The sequence below is a fragment of the Sus scrofa genome, chromosome 2 (assembly GCF_054392235.1).
Source record: "Sus scrofa isolate SSC_HxYL_T2T_F1_AM1 chromosome 2, Sscrofa_HxYL_maternal_Yorkshire_Landrace_v2.0, whole genome shotgun sequence".
In the NCBI taxonomy this organism is placed as follows: Eukaryota; Metazoa; Chordata; class Mammalia; order Artiodactyla; family Suidae; genus Sus; species Sus scrofa.
Genome location: NC_139384.1, coordinates 155676744 through 155694872, shown reverse-complemented (window position 1 = coordinate 155694872; position 18129 = coordinate 155676744). Strand labels below are relative to the sequence as shown.

The 18129-nt window shown below is 41.7% G+C and overlaps 1 long non-coding RNA gene across 7 annotated transcripts in view; it reads left to right on the top strand.

Annotated features, from left to right (window-relative positions):
* LOC110259527 (uncharacterized) overlaps positions 1-16289 on the top strand; it is a 384785-nt gene extending 368496 nt beyond the window's left edge. For 6 of the 7 annotated variants that reach the window (XR_014838965.1, XR_014838970.1, XR_014838971.1 and 3 more), the window contains 2 exons: positions 11081-11221; positions 14064-16289. This is a non-coding gene — a long non-coding RNA (uncharacterized LOC110259527). Of the gene's footprint in view, positions 1-11080; positions 11222-12127; positions 12297-14063 lie in introns of all 7 variants that reach the window. The other variant, XR_014838968.1, reaches the window with a different exon arrangement.
* Positions 16290-18129: the final 1840 nt, after the last annotated feature.

Below are 18129 nucleotides of genomic sequence, written 5' to 3'. Positions count from 1 at the left end.
AGAAACATAAAATCCACACATTATTTTGTTTCACAACTGCATGTTTTGATATTAGGCTGTATTAATGAGCCCAATTATTAAAATCATATTAAACTTTTTTTCCTAGAAAAAAAATGCAATGTGTTAGCCAGATCTTCCTTTTTCTGCCAACGGTCTTGAACGCTGGCCTGGTATAAATTAGTACGGTCCGTGATTGCAACATGGCGTCATGCGCAAACTTCTTAAAAAAGAGCTACTTTATAGAAACTATCAAGGATGTTCATTGACCAAAAAACACACATCTTGAGGGAATTCTGTTACCAATTTCAATCAGTTAAAGGTGGAAGCTATGAAATTGCCGTAGACACATGAGATACTTTAAAATGTTTTTCTCCCTTTTGTTCTTGCCCCCTGCAACTAACAAGGGAATGTTTTAGGATATCAAAAATTAGATCCCTAGGGTCATCCAATTAGTAACATAACTTTTATACAAGTACAATAAGGTACCTTAGACTATTGGGAGTAAGTATATTTATAAAATAACACCATTATTAACAAGAGCCGGAAGAAATGTCCTCTCAGGGGACTTCCACTTCCACCATTCCATGCTTATTCAGTATCTTGCCACTCTTGACCAAATTGCCAATTTGTTCTGAAGTTGTCACCTCGAACCATGCCACAGTTAGGCATCCAGTCATTTCCCAATAAGATGCTGGCTCACTAAACCACTTGTTATGAAAAAAATGCCGAATTGCTGATCTCATAATTTGATAATCACTGCATTTCCCTTTCACAAAGGGACAGTTTGGCTCTTCCAAGAGACCAAACTGCCACATCAATGTTTCCATACCCCACCCCCGTCTCTGCACCACTCATATCTACACACAGACACACACACACACACAGACACACACACACACACACACACATCAATACTTTCTCTGCGCTTTCTCTGCCTTTCATTGGATGATGTTAAGACAAATTTTAACCTGCTACTGCTTAAAAAATGGTTTTGCTTTGGTTCTTCCTAGTGGCTGGCTTAAAATATAATTAATACAGAACAGTGAAAAAAGGAGGCGGAGTTTTAAGGAACAATGCCAAAATAAAAAGTTAATGTACCGAATTTTCCCAATTAGGCATGCAGACCTCAGCTATGTGGATTCTGCTTCTATTTGTTCATTCTGTCTCGGTCTCGAAGGTTGAGGTTCATGGCAACCCACTCCAAAGTTTAACAGGTCCTGAAACTGTTTAAAAAAACAACTTATTAACTGGACATCCACTCTGAGCCAGGCATTGAGGACGCTTCCACATACCTTCTCAGTTAAGGAGCCTCCGGTAATCCTTTGAAACTGGGATTGTTATAACATCCCTGTTTTACCAATGAGGGAAATGAGGCTCAGTGGAACCAAATGCCTACTTGGTACTGATTATCAGTGGCCTGGATCCGAGTTTTGTTTTGTTTGTTTGTTTTAAGAAAAACAAAATCTGATTCCTGGGGCAGTGGTTTGATGGGAAGATGGGCAAAGTAGGCAGTGGATATTTGTACTATCTATCAGTTGACATACAATTGATAATTACTTGGGTAATAATTTCTTTAATATTTCCTTTCCTGCTTCCCTATAAATTCCATCAGGAAAATGTGTTTTTTTCTGTCCATCACTATATTTCCAGTGTTTGTGACTTATTCAAGCAATAGCTGTTGACTATCCCACGTGCTCTGTCTCTCCTGCCAGCTTTCTCAGATGCATCTTTTAAGGAGGTTTCCCCAAGGATGGAATAATCATCGATATGACCACCAATACAATTCTCCATCAGTTTAATCCTGGGCTAACCAATGGTCATTATCCTTTAAAAGGAGACTTTTAGCTAATTGCTTTCAAATCAATTAGAAGGCTTTTCCAAGTAGAACAATAATACACTTAACATTTATTGACCCTCTACTAGATGCCAAGTTATGTAAGTGCTTTGCATGCAGCATCTTACTTCCTACTGCAGATATTATCATTCTCCCCATCTTAAAGATAAAGAAAATGTGGTGCAGAGAGTTTAGGTTGCTTTTCCTAGAAGGGAAAATTATGAAGAGTGAGGAGGCAAAAAGCAAGAGAAAGGCAAGCAGCTGCTCTGGGGACAGGACAGAGAGCCCCCAAACAGACTCACATTTCTTGGACTTGTAGCCACAGGACCCGGACCTCTCGCCCCATCTCCCACAGCTTCCTTGGGGGTCCAGGCTCCTAGGCAAGCCCACGCATGATCCTTCACTCTGTCGTGCTGTGGTTTCGACTGCCTTGGGCGTGATGCCTCAACTCTCCCTCTCTACAGTAGTTCCTCTTCCCACAGAGCATCATTTAGGAGCACAGAAAAACCATAGAACCTCCAAGACACTGCCAAGCACGGCCCTATTCCCTGTGGTCCTCACTGCTCCACGTCCCTGTACTAGGTCCCACCCAGGCATGGAGGACTCAGACCAATGCCACTGAAGCCTTAGAACAAAAGCACCGGGTCTCGGGTCTCCTTCCTTCCACCACTGGACTTACCAATGTCCAAGCGCCTACACATAGAACTTATTCTCTCCAACTCTCTTTCTCCCAGTGAATAGATGTCTGGGAGGCACATCTATTGACACATGGAGATTCCCGGTTAGGCTACAATGTCCAGCTCCACTATCAACAAAGATCACTCTTACTCGTAAAATGAAAGCCACCGTGTTTTGTTTATTTATTGCTGCATGATGAATGCCCCCAAATTTCATGGCTTACAACAACCACCGCCTTATTGCTCATGATTCTATGGGTTGACTTTACGGTTTTTCTGCGTGAGAGGATTTTGCTTTGATTCTCTCCTGCAGCTGTAGTCAGCTGGGAGCTGGGCTAGAACACCCAGGATGGCTTTGCTCCCTTCCTTCTTCCCTGGTCCATCCTACCAAATTTCTGTATGACCTCCAGGTCTCAGCAGAAGTGCTATTTCCTTCAAGCAGACATCCCTCTCTCCAGGAAAGTGTCTCTTCCCTTATACTTGAACTTCTCCTTCACGGCCCTCATCACATGTGTCGGTTCCATGTCTTTCTCCCCGATGGCGTATGAGCTTTGTGAGGGCAGGGTCAGGACTATTGCATTCATCACTGTATCTGTATGTATAGCACTTGCCTATAGTAAGTATCCAATAAACATTTTACTGAATGACTGAACACTTGGAAGCCATCTCTCAATTTCAGAAGTTGCCACTTCTCCTGAATCCCAAAGTAGATTTCTTGGAGGCACGTTCATTGACACACTGAGATTCCCGGTTAGGCTACAACGTCCAGCTCCACTATTAACACATACGCTGTTTTTTTCTAGGTTCCATAAAGTGGGTCTGCACATAGTAAATGATAGAGCAGGATGTACTACCTGAACCATGCTAATAATACAAAGCCCTCCATTCTCAATTATTTACAAACTGAAATTGATTTGTGACTATTATAAGATTATCTGGATAATTCCTTCAATTTCTATTCATTTGATTTTATGTATAAGCAGAAAAATAAAATTCTTACACTAGGTAAACATTTTTAAACAAATGTTTTTAAACATTTATTTCTCCTGTTGGCAGACAGAGTTTTAGGGGAGTGAGAAAAGCCATGGTCAAATCAATGTTTTTGTAAACTGGGGGAAATGTTTCTCAATTCTTGAAAATAAGATTTCCTAGCTCGTTTAGCTTTGGCAGTTTCAGGCTTCACCTCTAGAAATGCACAGGAACTCTTTAATTTGATGTTTATTGATACAAGTGCTATAATCCTCCTTGGAAAAACCAGCTGATAGGGAAACTTGACTTGTAAAACAACGTTGCTTTGATGATCTCAGCCACTCTATTGATTTTTTTCCGAGAGATTTTTTTTTTTTCAGAAAAAAAAATCCTATTATAAAGGATAAAGTCAAGCAGATCAACAGTTCCTAAAAACACATTAGAACGCAGGTTTGCTGAGTTCCTTTGCTTGAGCTCTTTGCATAAGCAGACACCATCTTTAATCTTTGTTTATATTGGTACCAGCTTGTTTTCAGTCCTATTGCCTCTTAAAATTATACTGTGATTATTGCTTGGACATCTTTACTGACTTTTTTATTCCAGTAGGGATTTTCTTTAAACTCTGCCTAGGAAATACAGTTACTAACACAGCTACAGTGAATCACAGGCTCAACTTCACAAAAATAACCATTCCTTTTTACCTATTTTATTTATTTGTTTGTTTGTTTTTACGGCCACACCTGTGGCATATGGAAGTTCTCAGGCCAGCAGTCAAATTGGAGTTGCAGCTGCCAGCCTACACCACAGCCACAGTAACATTGGATCTGAACAGCATCTGCGACCTACACTACAGCTGGTACCAACGCCGGATCCTTAACCCCCTGAGCAAAGCCATAGATTAAACCCACATCCTCACTGATACTACGTCAGGTTTTTAATCCACTGAGCTACAATGGGAACTCCTCTTTTCACCCATTTTTAATTTGTGAAACACAGAGCTGAGAACAAGAGATACATAAACAAAGTCCCAATAATCTCTTTAGTACCTGATACAGAGTTGCCTGTGCTCACCTGCTTCTGTCTGTGTCCCAGTTTCACTTCTTCACTTTTATCCTTTTTCACTGTTTTTTTCTCTCCATCCCTGGGTTGTTTTCTTCCTCTTCCTAGGATGACTCGCCCTGTCTCTTCTATCCTTTGAGAAGAGGGTAGTCTATGATTTTAGATTTGGTTTTGTGTAATACATATTTTACTCTGTTACTTTGAACATATGTAGTAAACATAGCATCGAATATATTCTTGCATGTTTGATTTACACTTAGAGGAATTTAGGGGCCTCTGCTGTAGCCCCAGTGTGTAAAGTAGCCCCCAGGGCTTTAGAGGCAAACCACACATGTTTTTGCAAAAACAAACCAGCAGAGGGTTCAAATGTGAAAACTGTCTTCCTCAACAACTTTGCAAATATGTTGCCAGCCAGTTTGGTTCACAAGGAAATGAGTGAAAACATCCCATCATCAAGTGTTTGTCATTTGTTAAGAGAACAGATTGATTGCGCAGGTTCTGTTGGCCCAATGAAACATGCAGTGTTGAATATCAGCATCTTATGTAAACTCTGAAAAGTCAAGATGAAGGGAATGAAAAGAGGATTAGTTTCAGTTTAGTTTTGCAAGGGGGAGTTTCAGAAGGCCCTAAAATTAGTTCTTGAGTATCCACTTCAGTTTGCTCCAATTCAGTTTCATTTCTAGCCAAAACAACAACAACAACTACATAAAAAACAAAACAAAACAAAACAAAACAAAAAAACAAGGGCAGCAAGAGATTTCTGGTTCCCAGAAGTGATCCCTTGGGCCACAGCCAAAGCTATCACCTCTGATGAAAATAAAATGATTGACCACAAGAGAAGAGTTTCAGTGTCCTTTCATCCAGTGTTAGGAATAGGGGGCCATGTGCGACAAGTTTGTTCAGGATGCCAACAACTGCCATCAGATCCTAAGTCACAGGATGCAAAGCGATGGTCTGAGGACCAAATCTGGCCCACATATGTCTTTTATTTGATCTACACTACATTTTCATTGAATTAGTTGCCAATATGGAAAGGCAGGAGAATTCATATAAAACTCTGGTATTCTTTTTTTCTCCCTTTGAGAGAAAAAAAAAAAAAAAAAAGCAAAGCAAAACAAAACAATAGCAACACTGAGCCTACAATCCCAAATGTGACAACAATTAGCTGGTGCTGAAGTACCAATCCCCATGACCGCCTGTTTCCTCAGCATAGTCCCAGCTCATTTTCACACGGAGACTGGAAATACTTTCAATTCGCCATTCCTCATCTCCCTGCCTTTCTTTCTTACAGCCTGCCTACCTCACACATTTATTTCATCTGTCTGGCCCTGTATGCAATGACGGTCTGAAGTTGCCCCACAGATGTTATGAGACAGCTACCCTTTCCGGGGAAGGGTGAATATGCAAGGGCTCTGATTTGTGGCTCGTTCCAGGTCAACTGGCTGATTGTGTTATTTCCACCGAAAACTCTGTGTATATGTGGTCACTGCAGAGGTGGGATCAGCCAAGGGGCTCGTTAAGGGGAAGAATCAGCCGTTTCTGTGACTGTAGGTGGAGACAGGGTTTCGTCCCGCCCACCGCAGGTTAACCCATTAGAATCTGTTCACCTTAGGTAGACTCAATATTGTCAAGAGAGGAGGAAGACTTATCTGAATGTGACAAGGCCCATCCTTATCACGGCACACATTATTTATTTACATGTGCATAAATGTGAATATAATCGTATAAAAGTGATTTCTACCATCACCCGCGACTATGGAAAGGCTTTTATTTTATTTTTTAAACGATTTTTACTTTTTCTATTACAGTTGGTTTATAATGTTCTGTCAGTTTTCTACAGTACAGCAAAGTGACCCAGTCACACATACATATATACCTTCTTTTTCTCACATTATCCTCCATCATGCTCCATCACAAGTGATTAGATATAGTTCCCTGTGCTATACGGATATAGATAGAGTTCTCTGCTAATATGGATAAGCAGGATGTCATTGCTTATCCATTCCAAAGGTAATAGTTTGCATCTGTTAACCCCAAACTCCCAGTCCATCCCATTCCCTTCCTCTCCCGCTTGGCAACCACAAGTCTGTGCTCCAAGTCCATGCGTTTCTTTCTGTGGAAAGGTTCATTTGTGCCGTATATTAGATTCCAGGTATTAGTGATATGATACGGTATTTGGCTTTCTCCTTCTGACTTAATTCACTTAGTATGAGACTTTCTAGTTCCATCCATGTTGCTGCAAATGGCATTATTTGGTTCTTTTTTATGGCTAATATTCCATTGTGTCTATAGACCACCTCTTCTTAATCCATTCATCTCTTGATGGACATTTAGGTTGTTTCTATGTCTTGGCGATTGTGAATAGCGCTGCAACGAGCATACGGGTGTATGTATCTTTTTCAAGGAAGTTTTATCCAGATATATGCCCAGGAGTGGGATTGCTGGGTCATATGGTAGTTCTATATTTATTTTGCTGAGGTACCTCTGTGCTCTTTTCCATAGTGGTTGTAGCAATTTACCTTCCCACCACCAGTGCAGGAGGGTTCCCTTTTCTCCACACCCTCTCCAGCATTTGTTATTTGTGGACGTATTAATGATGGCCATTCTGACAGGTGCGAGGTGGTACCTCATGGTAATTTTGATTTGCATTTCTCTAATAATCAGTGATGTGGAGCATTTTTTCGTGTGCTTGTTGGCCATCTGTACATCTTCTTTGGAGAAATGGCTATTCAGGTCTTTTGCCCATTTTCAATTGCGTTGTGGTTTTTTTGCTGTTGAGTTGTATAAATTGTTTGAATATTTTAGAGATTAAGCCCTTGTCAGTTACATCATTTGAAACTATCTTCTCCCATTCCGTAGGTTGTCTTTTTGGGGTTTTTTTTTTGAATGGGTTTCCTTTGCTGTACAAAAGCTTGTCAGTTTGATGATGTCCCATTGGTTTATTTTTGCTTTTATTTCTGTTGCCTTGGGAGACTTGGAAGGGTTTTTAAGTTAATTTTAACTATACAATTTTTCCCTTGATGTCATTCATTTGTATTTATTTAGATTGCTTCTACCATAAAATATAATCCTAAACATATACCTAAATATTATAAACAAAAAATCAGAAATTAACATAACAGAAAATAACAGAAAAAATAACATAAACAACAGAAAATAACACAAACAAGGCAAATGACTAACACTAAAGTAATATGATTGATGTTGCTTTTCTGAAATAAAGGCTAACAACATAAACACTATGACACAGGGTCTCTTGATGAAATCCTACCGTCCAAGGTCATAGTATCTTATCTGAAATCCCTAGGGAAAGATATACTGTACAATTCTGAAATTTCTTCTTTTAGAAAGAGGCAGTACACGGTAATCCAATGTGTGAATGTTTTTATCGTATAATATCTGAGTATTCATAGTAACTGAGATAATTAAAACTATAAATGGCCTAATGTCAGCCCAGGTCAGGTTTTATCAGCAAGGGAATTCGTCACTAACTGAGAAAATGCTTAGGCCATTTAACAAGTTCTACAACCTTGGGAGAATTATTTAAATTCACTGACCTCATCCATGAAATAATTTAATTGGATTAGAGGAACTAACCCATGTCCTGCTTCCAGAAGGAAAAAACCAGAATATTTATGCATGACCACCCAAAGTGGCAGAATAAGTACTGTGCTTATGATGTGTGTTCCTTTATTAATTAGATGGTTAAGAAACCATTGCTGCGTGCCAAAATCTAGGTTAAGGCAAGGACGCAGAGATAATGAAGCCAATATCCGGACTCAAGTATCTCCTGTCCATTGGCGGAAACCAACCTGCAAATGAACACATGAGAATTCAACGTGATAGAGAAACAGTACCTGCATTTGGAAAATGTAGACTCATTTTGTAAACTGAGAGAGATTAAGGAACGCTTTCCTGATTAATAATATAGGTATCTAAGGGGGCCTTGAAGGATGAGTAGGAATGCATAAGCTAGTGAGCTGTCATTAAAATAGCTCTAACTTGGTGGAGGCAAATTAAATAATTCTGCAGATGGCACTTGACGGGAAATAGGTCTCCTTGGATATTTACCAGCTTAGTCATTCACAGTCTTTTCTGAGACCTCATCCAACACAGGCTCAGTGCTTTCCTGCATGAGTCCCAAAGTGTTGCCTCGTAGAATCGCTCTTCTTTAGTGGGGAGGAACACGCAGTTCTCAGGTCCTGCTTCCATCCTATTTGCTGTCAAATATTGAAAATGCTAAGCGAACAAGATTCTTATCTATTTATTATGGCATTCACCATATTCTCTAAGAATATGGCTTCTCCTCCCTCTCCCTGCCTTCCCCTCAACCCCCAACCAGTTCCTGTTGGTGGATACTTGAAAATCATAAACCTAATTCTTTAAGGCTTTTCTAACTCAAACATCACAGATTGGCCTCCCTCCAAAGGGATGAGTTCATGAGAGTACTTCTTGCCATTGCATGTGGACCCCGCGTGTAGCTGGCTGGCCCCTGTAGAGGGCCCCACAGAAGGAAGGGCTGATAATTAGCATATATTTAGATAAAGACTCTCCAGATCCACATTTACTCTTCAGATGTGTGGAAAACCACATGGAGACTGGCAGGAGAAAGGACCCTGGTGTGAACACTCACCCTCTCCGCTAACATTGCAAGCGATTTCCCTCGGGCCCCCAAACGTTCCCTCCTTCTACTGAGAAAGTGAGGCCTCGCAGAGAAACAGCAACAAACTTTACTTTCTTTATGCCTGCACTCACAGCATGTGGAAGTTCCTGGGGCCAGAGATTGAATCCAAGCCACAGCTGCAACCTATGCCACCGCTGCAGCACCTCTGGACCCTTTAACCCACTGCACTGGGCCTAGGATTGAACCTGTGCCTCTGCAGTCTGATTCTTAACCCACTGTGCCACAGCAGGAACTCTGGGAGCAAACTTTGTAGAAGGCCATTTGGTGATCACCTCATGTGACTGCTCATGACCCTTGAGGGTCCTATCCACTCTGTCCTCCAGTGGCTCATTAGAATATCCATTCAAGGAAACCACAAGCTTAGCTTAGCTCCTGGCTGGACAGGACTGATGAGGAAGGCATTTCGCTGACCATTGTTTAGTTGGAGTAGAAACACAGTTCAACATTTTTTCAAGCAAGAAATGAAAGAGCAGGAGAATTTAGGAAAGAGCCACCACAAAGGGATCATTGTTCTCTCTGTCTGAGGGAAGAGGATGACATGTTACAACTTCAACCCCCCACAGAAGTAACACCTGAAGGCATTTAAGAACTGGCTTCCCAGCAGCTTCACTGGGCATTTGTCACGCACTTACTGACGAAGCAACAGTTGAAGGAAAAAGAAACTTTTTCCAAATTGTCCTGGGTGAGTAACTAGGACTGCTAGAGAGACAGGGCATCAGACTTCTAGAAAATGAGCCAACAGCTAACTCCAGTGTTGTGGTTCTCAAAGGCCAACAGCAGCAGACCAGCTGGGAACCTACTAGAAATGCAACTTCTCGGGTCCCACCCCAGACCTAGAGAAGCAGAAATTCTGAGTGTGGGCCCCGAGAATCTGTTTTAGCAGGCTCTCCAGGAAATCCTAATGTAAGCTGAAGGGTGAGAAGCTCTGCTTTGCAGCCTAATAGAAAAGACTCTGACACACACAGGTTGGGGTCCACCTAGGACACTAACTCATGGTGAAACTTTGGGCAAAGTTCTTAAACTCTCTGAGCCGAGGCTTTTCTCTTTGAGGATAAAAGTAGGAATAAATAGCAGAGTGCTGTAAAAGCAAATATAGATGAACTCTTAATGCCTCATCCTCACTCACTCAACAAATGATAAGTTCTATTGGCATCATTCAGAAGACCAGAATTTGATCACTTCACACTAGCCAAGGTTTAGGCAGGCATTAAACTGAGCATTATTCCTTATTCTTAAAAACCTTTGTTCTTGGAGAATGGACCACCTGCTTCAGCATGACCTGGTGTGTCAGTGAAAAAATATCGCTATGTAGGGCTCATTTCGGTCCCACTGAATCTGCATCTCGTATGCTCTGGTCATCTACAAGCTTAACTATTTCCCCAGAAGGTGCTTCAGCAGACTCAGGTGCAAGAATTATCAATGAAAATGAAAAGCTAAGGTTCAGCTTGGCTGTGGTTTGACTATCACAGCCACTGTCCTGCAGAATGAGGCTGAAGAAGGCAGACAAGTTGTCTCTGTTACACCAAGTAAGTAGAACCAAGAAGTGAAACATCCCAAATTTGGCTGCTCTGTTCACCCCCATTCCTTGTGGCTGGTGAGCCGCTACCCAGATTTTTCTCAGTTGGCCAACCTGGAATGGAGGCAATGTTACTGATTTCAGAGGGAAAATACTCCTGGTGGTAGCAGAAGAGAACTGGGTTAGTGCCAGCCTATGATTGCAAAAGATGCGTTAAGTGGAAAATTGTGGGGTTTTGTTTTTCCAGGAAGTCATGGTCCTTCTTTAAGGAGATTGTAATCTGTAAGCCTGGGCACACCTTAAAAACTAAATACTATCTATTTATCTCCTATCCAACCTAGCTCGCCAGCTAATTAGCTATTCTTCCGGAAAGTCTGGCTTCAGAGGAAGGAATGGCCATTTGGGAGTGTTCAAGTTGTGCTCTTCGTAGGAAGGAAAGAAGAAAAGGGTGGAGAGAGGGGCTTGGAATTCAAGTGACCCAGGTAAGCCCAAACCACCAAGCCACCAGTCCGGAATTCTGTAAGTCTGGAATTCCATAAGTTCCCTTACTGACTAATGCATATATCAAACACAGAATCAAAGCATCATATCCAAAAATGACAATAACAGCTAACATTTGTTAGGTGTCCCCATGTGCTAGAAGCTTTATGTTTATTATCTCATTAAAACTTCACTTCGGTCATAGGGGTAAGTACTAATAGTGTGTACAGAGAGCTGAAGTAACTTTTCCAGACTCACAGTCAAGGAGAGAGCTGAGTTTTGAACCCCAGCAGCATAACTGATTACCCCATCAAAACCCTAAAGCCTTGCTACTCAAAGAGCAGTTCCCGGACCAGCATCCCCCCAAGAGCTTGTGAGAAATATAGAATCTCAGACCGCACCCCAGATGTACTTAAGCAGACTCTGCATTTTTAAGAGATTTGCTGGCCACATAAAGTTTGGGAAGTACTGCTCTAAAGCAAAAGGGTGTTCTACAAGTGTGCTCAAGGACCACCAAATCAATATCACCTGTGGGTACTGGGGAACAATGCAGATTCCAGCCCCACCCCGGAACCCTCTGCAGCTGGAGTCAAAGACAGGGCAACCACAATACGTGCCCCACAAGTTTCCCAGGTGATCGTTCTGTATGCTTAATTTTAAGAACCGCAGCGTGGGTTCTCCTGCCTCTGTCCCTAGCTTGCCAGTGAAGCATTAGAACAAGATCAAATTGGAACAGGTGAATGCTCTCCCCACAAGGATAACAAAAAGAATCTGGAGAACAGCTCAGCCAGCTAAAGTCAGAATGGCCAAGGAGAAATTTTATCTCCTCTGACTTCAATATGTTTTCAAACCCAGACTGTGCCATGGACATTTTAAGTCCAGTTTCTCTTTTTGTTTTGTTTTTAAAGAATGCCTCTGTGAAAATCTGTACCTTTTCTGTCGCTGACTCCAAGGCCAGTGCTCAAGTTATACTCCACTGGTTTACATAACCTTTTCCTCCTCCACAAACCTAAAAATGGGACATGGAATCTCAACATGTTTCAGAACACTCCAGAGGAAGGTACCCTGCTGAGGAAGGTAAGGTGTTGATCAGGCCAACAGGGCACACGTGGTCAACCAGAGAGGATGACTGCGCCGACATGAGTGTCCTTCCAGACAAGTCAGCCAGGATTCCAAAACAAGGCTGCTCAAGTTCTGGTCTAGGATCTATGTTGGCACCATAGAAACCGCAGAGGTGGGGGAACAGCAAAGCATAAGGAGGGGACCTTGAGCCCTGAGTTGTCATTCTGAGCAAGGAGCACACGCTACCACAGTGCCTCTAGGGAAACTGCTTACTTTATTCACGCCATGGTTTCCCCACTGGCTCAATGAGAGGGTGTTTCAGGTGTTGCCATTTCAGCCATCTTGCAGGACGGGGCAGGTCCTGCAAGTGAGAGGTCAGGTGTAAGTCAGGAGGAAAGGGCTGCAGAGGGCAGCTTCTTCTGGGGGCCTCCCGCGGTCTCCCCGAAGCACTGACTCAGCCCAACAGAGCAAAGCCAGGCTGTATTTGACCCCTGATAGACTCTCTCTCAGGGATCTCCCTGCACGGTCACAACCTTAGGCTTTGTTGGCCACTGGGGTGCCAGGGGTCCGCTGCTGCTGGGAACTGACCAGACCCAAGAAGAGACTGAGGAGACCCCACAGCAAAAGCTGATGGTCTCAGTCCTCTTCCTTCACCTGAGGAGAAGTGGCAAGTTGCTGAGTTTTCCAAGGATGAGCTGAGGGTACCACGCCAAAGAGGAATCCATACTTTTCCCGGAAGGTAATGAGGCTGCAAAAAAGATTCTAAAGAAGATGCAGTATTATCCTGATCACTTTTTGCTTTTTTTTTTTTTTTTGATGGGAGAAAATGAGGTTAAGATTTTAAATAAATGTATCCCTAGTATTATTTTATTTTCCAGCAAAGAAAGGAAAAAAGGATTTTCATATTAGTATTAATGTTCACATTTGTGAGTTCATATTTATGTGATTTATTCTACCTGATTTTTACTGTCTTATAAACAAGAGTATTTGAAAGGTATCAATTATTAACTTTAACTTTTAAATTTTATACTGTAAGCCCTTAGAAATTACCAGCATTTTATCAAAAATTTTATGTTATACAAAATATAACAAAAATTTTAAATGTTGATATGACAAATATTAATATGAAAGTGCAATGGTTTGGGTGACATCTCTGGCTCTTTTTTTTTTTTGTCTTTTCTATGGCTGCACCTGCGGCACATGGAGATTCCCAGGCTAGGGGTCTAATCAGAGCTTTAGCCACCGGCCTACACCAGAGCCACGGCAATGTGGGATCCAAGCCGCGTCTGCGACCCACACCACGGCTCATAACAGCACCAGATCCTTAACCCACTGAGCAAGGCCAGGGATCAAACCCGCAACCTCATCATTCCTAGTTGGATTCGTTAACCACTGAGCCACGACGGGAACGCCTCTCTGGCTCTTTAAAGGCAAAATTTATTCTGTATTCCCAGGCATACAGACGATGTTCAAATAGGTGGTGGTGTTTATCAGTTTAATACTTTGGTTCCTAAAGTGTACCCCAGGCCAACAGCATCAGCGTCACCTGGGAACTTGTTAGAAATGCAAATTCCTGACTCCATCCCACATCTACTAAATTAGAAACTCAGGCTGGCAGCCAGCCACCTGGGTTTTAATGAACCATCCCCGTGTTTGTGATGCCCCCTAAAGCTTGAGAGTCTCTGATTTAAAATTTACTGTTAATTGGAGTCACTGGCTAGGGAGTGGGTCTGGACAGTATGTCAATCCTGACGTTTTATGTTCTATTCCTCATATGTATAGGTATTAAGCTACTGCACTTCTAAGTACAAGGGGTCCCACCACCAACAGCGAGGTGACCTAGATGCCAAAATCAAGGTAAAGAGACAATCGACCAAAACACTCACTGAATGAAACCCAGATACGTTGTGGAGGTAAGTGGAGGACCGTTCTGGTTTCTTATTCATTCATTCTTCGTTTTGGCGCCTGCTGCTATGTTTCATTCTGTGGTAAGAGGTTAAATGTTCAGAAACATCCTGTTTAAGCACTGAGACTTAATGCAGAATGACTTACCTACGTAACTTTCCTGTAATGTAATCAGTTATCATCAGGGGTAGAAACAGCACACTCTTAAGTAAAAGGGACCTGCTGCTTTATTTTTCTTAATGTGTGTGTCTGTGAGATCTCTTTATCTTGAGACACAGCCGGGGAAAGATTTCATGAGTTTCTTTGGCGTGCAGAAGCAATCCATCTCTACAGAGTCCTGGCTTGCTGATGCCTATTATTTGGGGATAATTACATCTTTTTGCTTATTAATCTAACGTTCTCTTCTGGTCTTAAGAATGTAGCCCATTAGTCACCATTGTTCTCATATTGCACCTAAAAGAATGAACCACATCTCCAAAGCTTCTGTGCCAGTGTTTATTTCTGGTAAAGTAAAAATGCTGAGAATTAGAACACAGTATGAGCCACTGCCTCGCAATGATTGATTGGTGAGAGCTTATATATTGGTTGCTGTGCTTTCTGGGTGACATGCAGTAGTCAAGTTCTTCATGGAAAACTCAAGACGGATAATTTTCTCCATTTATTCCAAAGCCTTTTGTACCAAGATAATGAATTTAGGTTCTGTTTGCTCATTGTAAATGTTTACATGTTCTCTCTTTGGTCTCTGAAAACCACATGAAACCAAATTTTTTTTCTGTACATTTACACATGCAGGGAGCTTGTGTAATCAAAGATACTTAGGTGTATAAACTGATTATTTAGAAGGCGAATACAAAACTGAACGATTTTTAAGTGAATTGCTACCGATGGTCCTTGATTTTTAAAATTCTCAACCAAAGGAAGAAGTTCACCAGCATGTGTGGGATCTGCTGATTCTTGGCTTTTAGCAGCTTAAGTCTTGCCTCTGACAGAGGTAGCACTGCTGCCGCATGTTACAGGTGGCGGAGTTCTGCCAGTGAGTGGTATCGATGAGCAGGGTGATGCGTGTCATTTCGGGTCTGACCTCAAGCCTTCTCATGCACCTGTCTGCACACAGACACATCTCCATCCATATTCCCGATGCTTCCCTAACTGTTACACTGGGGAAGAGTTACCATCAAAAGAGTTATTGGAAATATTTTCAGTGACAAGGTAAACGAACAGACATGACCTTGTGTCTGGGGAGCCCTGAGTCTCAGGAAAGTCCCAGAAAAAGACAAGAAAAAAATATTTTCACTTGGTTTGATCATTTCTTGTTGAGTTACTAGTTTTACCTAAGGAAGGGGAAACCCCAAAAGAAATTAAGCTGTGTGTAGTAGAAACAAAACTATCAAATTAAGGGGAAGTGTGAGATTTTATAGACTCTAAGTGATTTGCTTGATGTGTATTAACAGAGAAGGAATAAGCTAGGGTGTGAAAGTCAGCATGCATGTCTTGCAGTCTTGCGTCTTTGTGAGAATAATGTAATTGCTATGTACACAGAGTTTGGCTCTTTTCCCTACCATCTTAGAAATCTTTGACTACAGGTAAAATGTGTGCTTTATTCAGGAGGATTTTACAGAATTGTTTTGTTTTTGAATAGAAGCTGGTTATTTTGGACTTTAAAAGTGGCATACAAGGACAGGGTGGGAGAACTCTGCCCAAGGTGACATAGGCTAAGGGGGTTCTTTGTCTGTAAAGAATTTTAATACAATTATAAAACCAAATGAAAACTGACCTTCTTTTCATTATGATCATGCACAGTAATTCTAAATAATGCCAGCAATAAAATACTTTTTCTGTCAGAACTTCTTATACGACCCACTGCCTTTATCACCCAACCCAGTTTGATAAACTACTAGGCAACTTAAGTACCTTTTAAGGACAGTTTTCAAGGGCTTTCACTGTATCAGGTGATGTGTTCTACTAGGAAATACAGTCACAGAAATTTTAACTGAAATATAGGCTATTATTTCTGGCCTGAAAAGTGGAACCACTGATTCCAGAAAAGCTTTATGCAAGAGCTAGTTCTTGAGATTTTAAATGGACCTGAGCAATACAACATAATTAAGAAGAAAACCATCCCATGCATTGGGTAAAGAGGATGGCCAACCACAAAACTAAATAAGTAAACCAAGAACGGGAGATGACCTGAGGTACAATCTAGGGAAATCAGTCATATTGGTGTAGTTGGTATGAAACGCAGATGACAAGTGTCAGTTCTTTCTGTTGTGTTTGGAAATAAGTTATTGGGTCCCTGTGAGTATTTGTACCACATGGTCAAAGCAGCAGTTCCAGAAATCCCACCACTCAGCTATGAATAGTAGGGCTGTGGTTCTGAGTAGGGAAAAAAATTGGAAATACCCCGCCGTAATTCATAATGAACACATGATCCGTGGTAAGGTTTGGGGTTTTGTAGACGATGACTGCAGAGCCCTGTTACATGGCACAGTGCTTGTTTCATGTTAACTGCAAAGTGGAGCACCAACCTTGATTTCTTTCACCTACCAACAGCTGGTCTGAGCCCAGGGATGCTTTCAGGGGTGCCTGTAGGTCTCCAAATGCTAGATACCAAGTCTCAATGAGTTTGGTGTCTTCCATTACCAGAGGTCCACAAGTTCCTTGTTGTGACCATCTCTCGTCATCTCACTGGACCTCATGCAAATGAGGTGTCATTTAAGGTTGACGCCTCTCTCCTGTGCCAACCCAGGCGGAAGCATTAACCAAGAAGCCTGTGGGCATTTGAGAGGGAGCATGACTACTTGGCTAAATGCACATAAAAGAGTTGAGAAGATAAGATGGGAATGAGAAAAAATGAGCATTCAGCTCCAATTTATATAATGGGAACTGCTTTGAAATCTAATGAACCTTCATTTGCCGTGGCATAAACCATAGTCATCAAATTTCAACAAGAACAGAAATGAGTCTGCTCCTTATCCCTGAACATTGTTCACAAGTCCTTAGTGAGCTGTTATTCTCTGCATGATGCTGTCATGAATAAGCTACATCATTGGATGGGCCAGTTTGAACATGGGGGAAGTCAATCATGCAAGTGAGCTGGCTTCTAATGTGGTCCTTCTCTTGCTGCAAAGACATGCTGCATTCCTTTAGCATCAATGTAGGTTGGAAAGAATAGTCATCTAATCTGTGGTTGCCTTCTTCCTTTTGAGGCACAGCATTCGAACTTCCTTGGCAAGGAGTTAAGGAAAATGTGCCCAACAAAACTGTGCAAATTCCCATCCCTCTGTGCCAACCAAACAGACCAATATTTATTGAAACATTTTCTCTTTTTTTTCCCCTAAGTGTGGCTTCCAAAAGCAGAGAGAATAAACCATCCTGGAGAGGCATTTGGGAGAGTGATGACACACCTCGTTTGTTATTAAGGGGTAGTCAGGGTGGCAGTCGGGCCCTACATTTGAGCCAGAATTCTAATTCTGTCAACATCCCCGCTGGTGGGTCCAAGGCTCCCAGAATTCAAGGTCAGAGCTTTTTACACTAAGAAATGACAAAGCCCTCACCACTCAAATTCTCCAGGCAGATAAACTTGTAAGTGGAATTTTAAACATGTTTTGGCAAGTTTCCAAAACCCTTAATTTTTCAAAAATCCATTAAATAAAATCCTTTCGGAGGATCAGCATTTCTTTTAGCATTGCTGAAATTTTTTTTTGTGACTCTCAGAGGCATAAACAGAATGCCACCCTTAATTTGGAGGCCTTTCTCTCTGGCAGTGGTGCAAATTGAAAACTAATCATTCAAAGCGTTCTGACTAATCAGGTCAGGTGGGGGGTGGGAGAGAATAAATAGTGTTCCTCATAACCCAGCCGGAGGCTTTGTGTTGCTATGGGTTTTAAGGGGAAAAAAATGGAAGGAGAAAGAAAGAACAGAAAATGTCAGTACCACTTTTTCC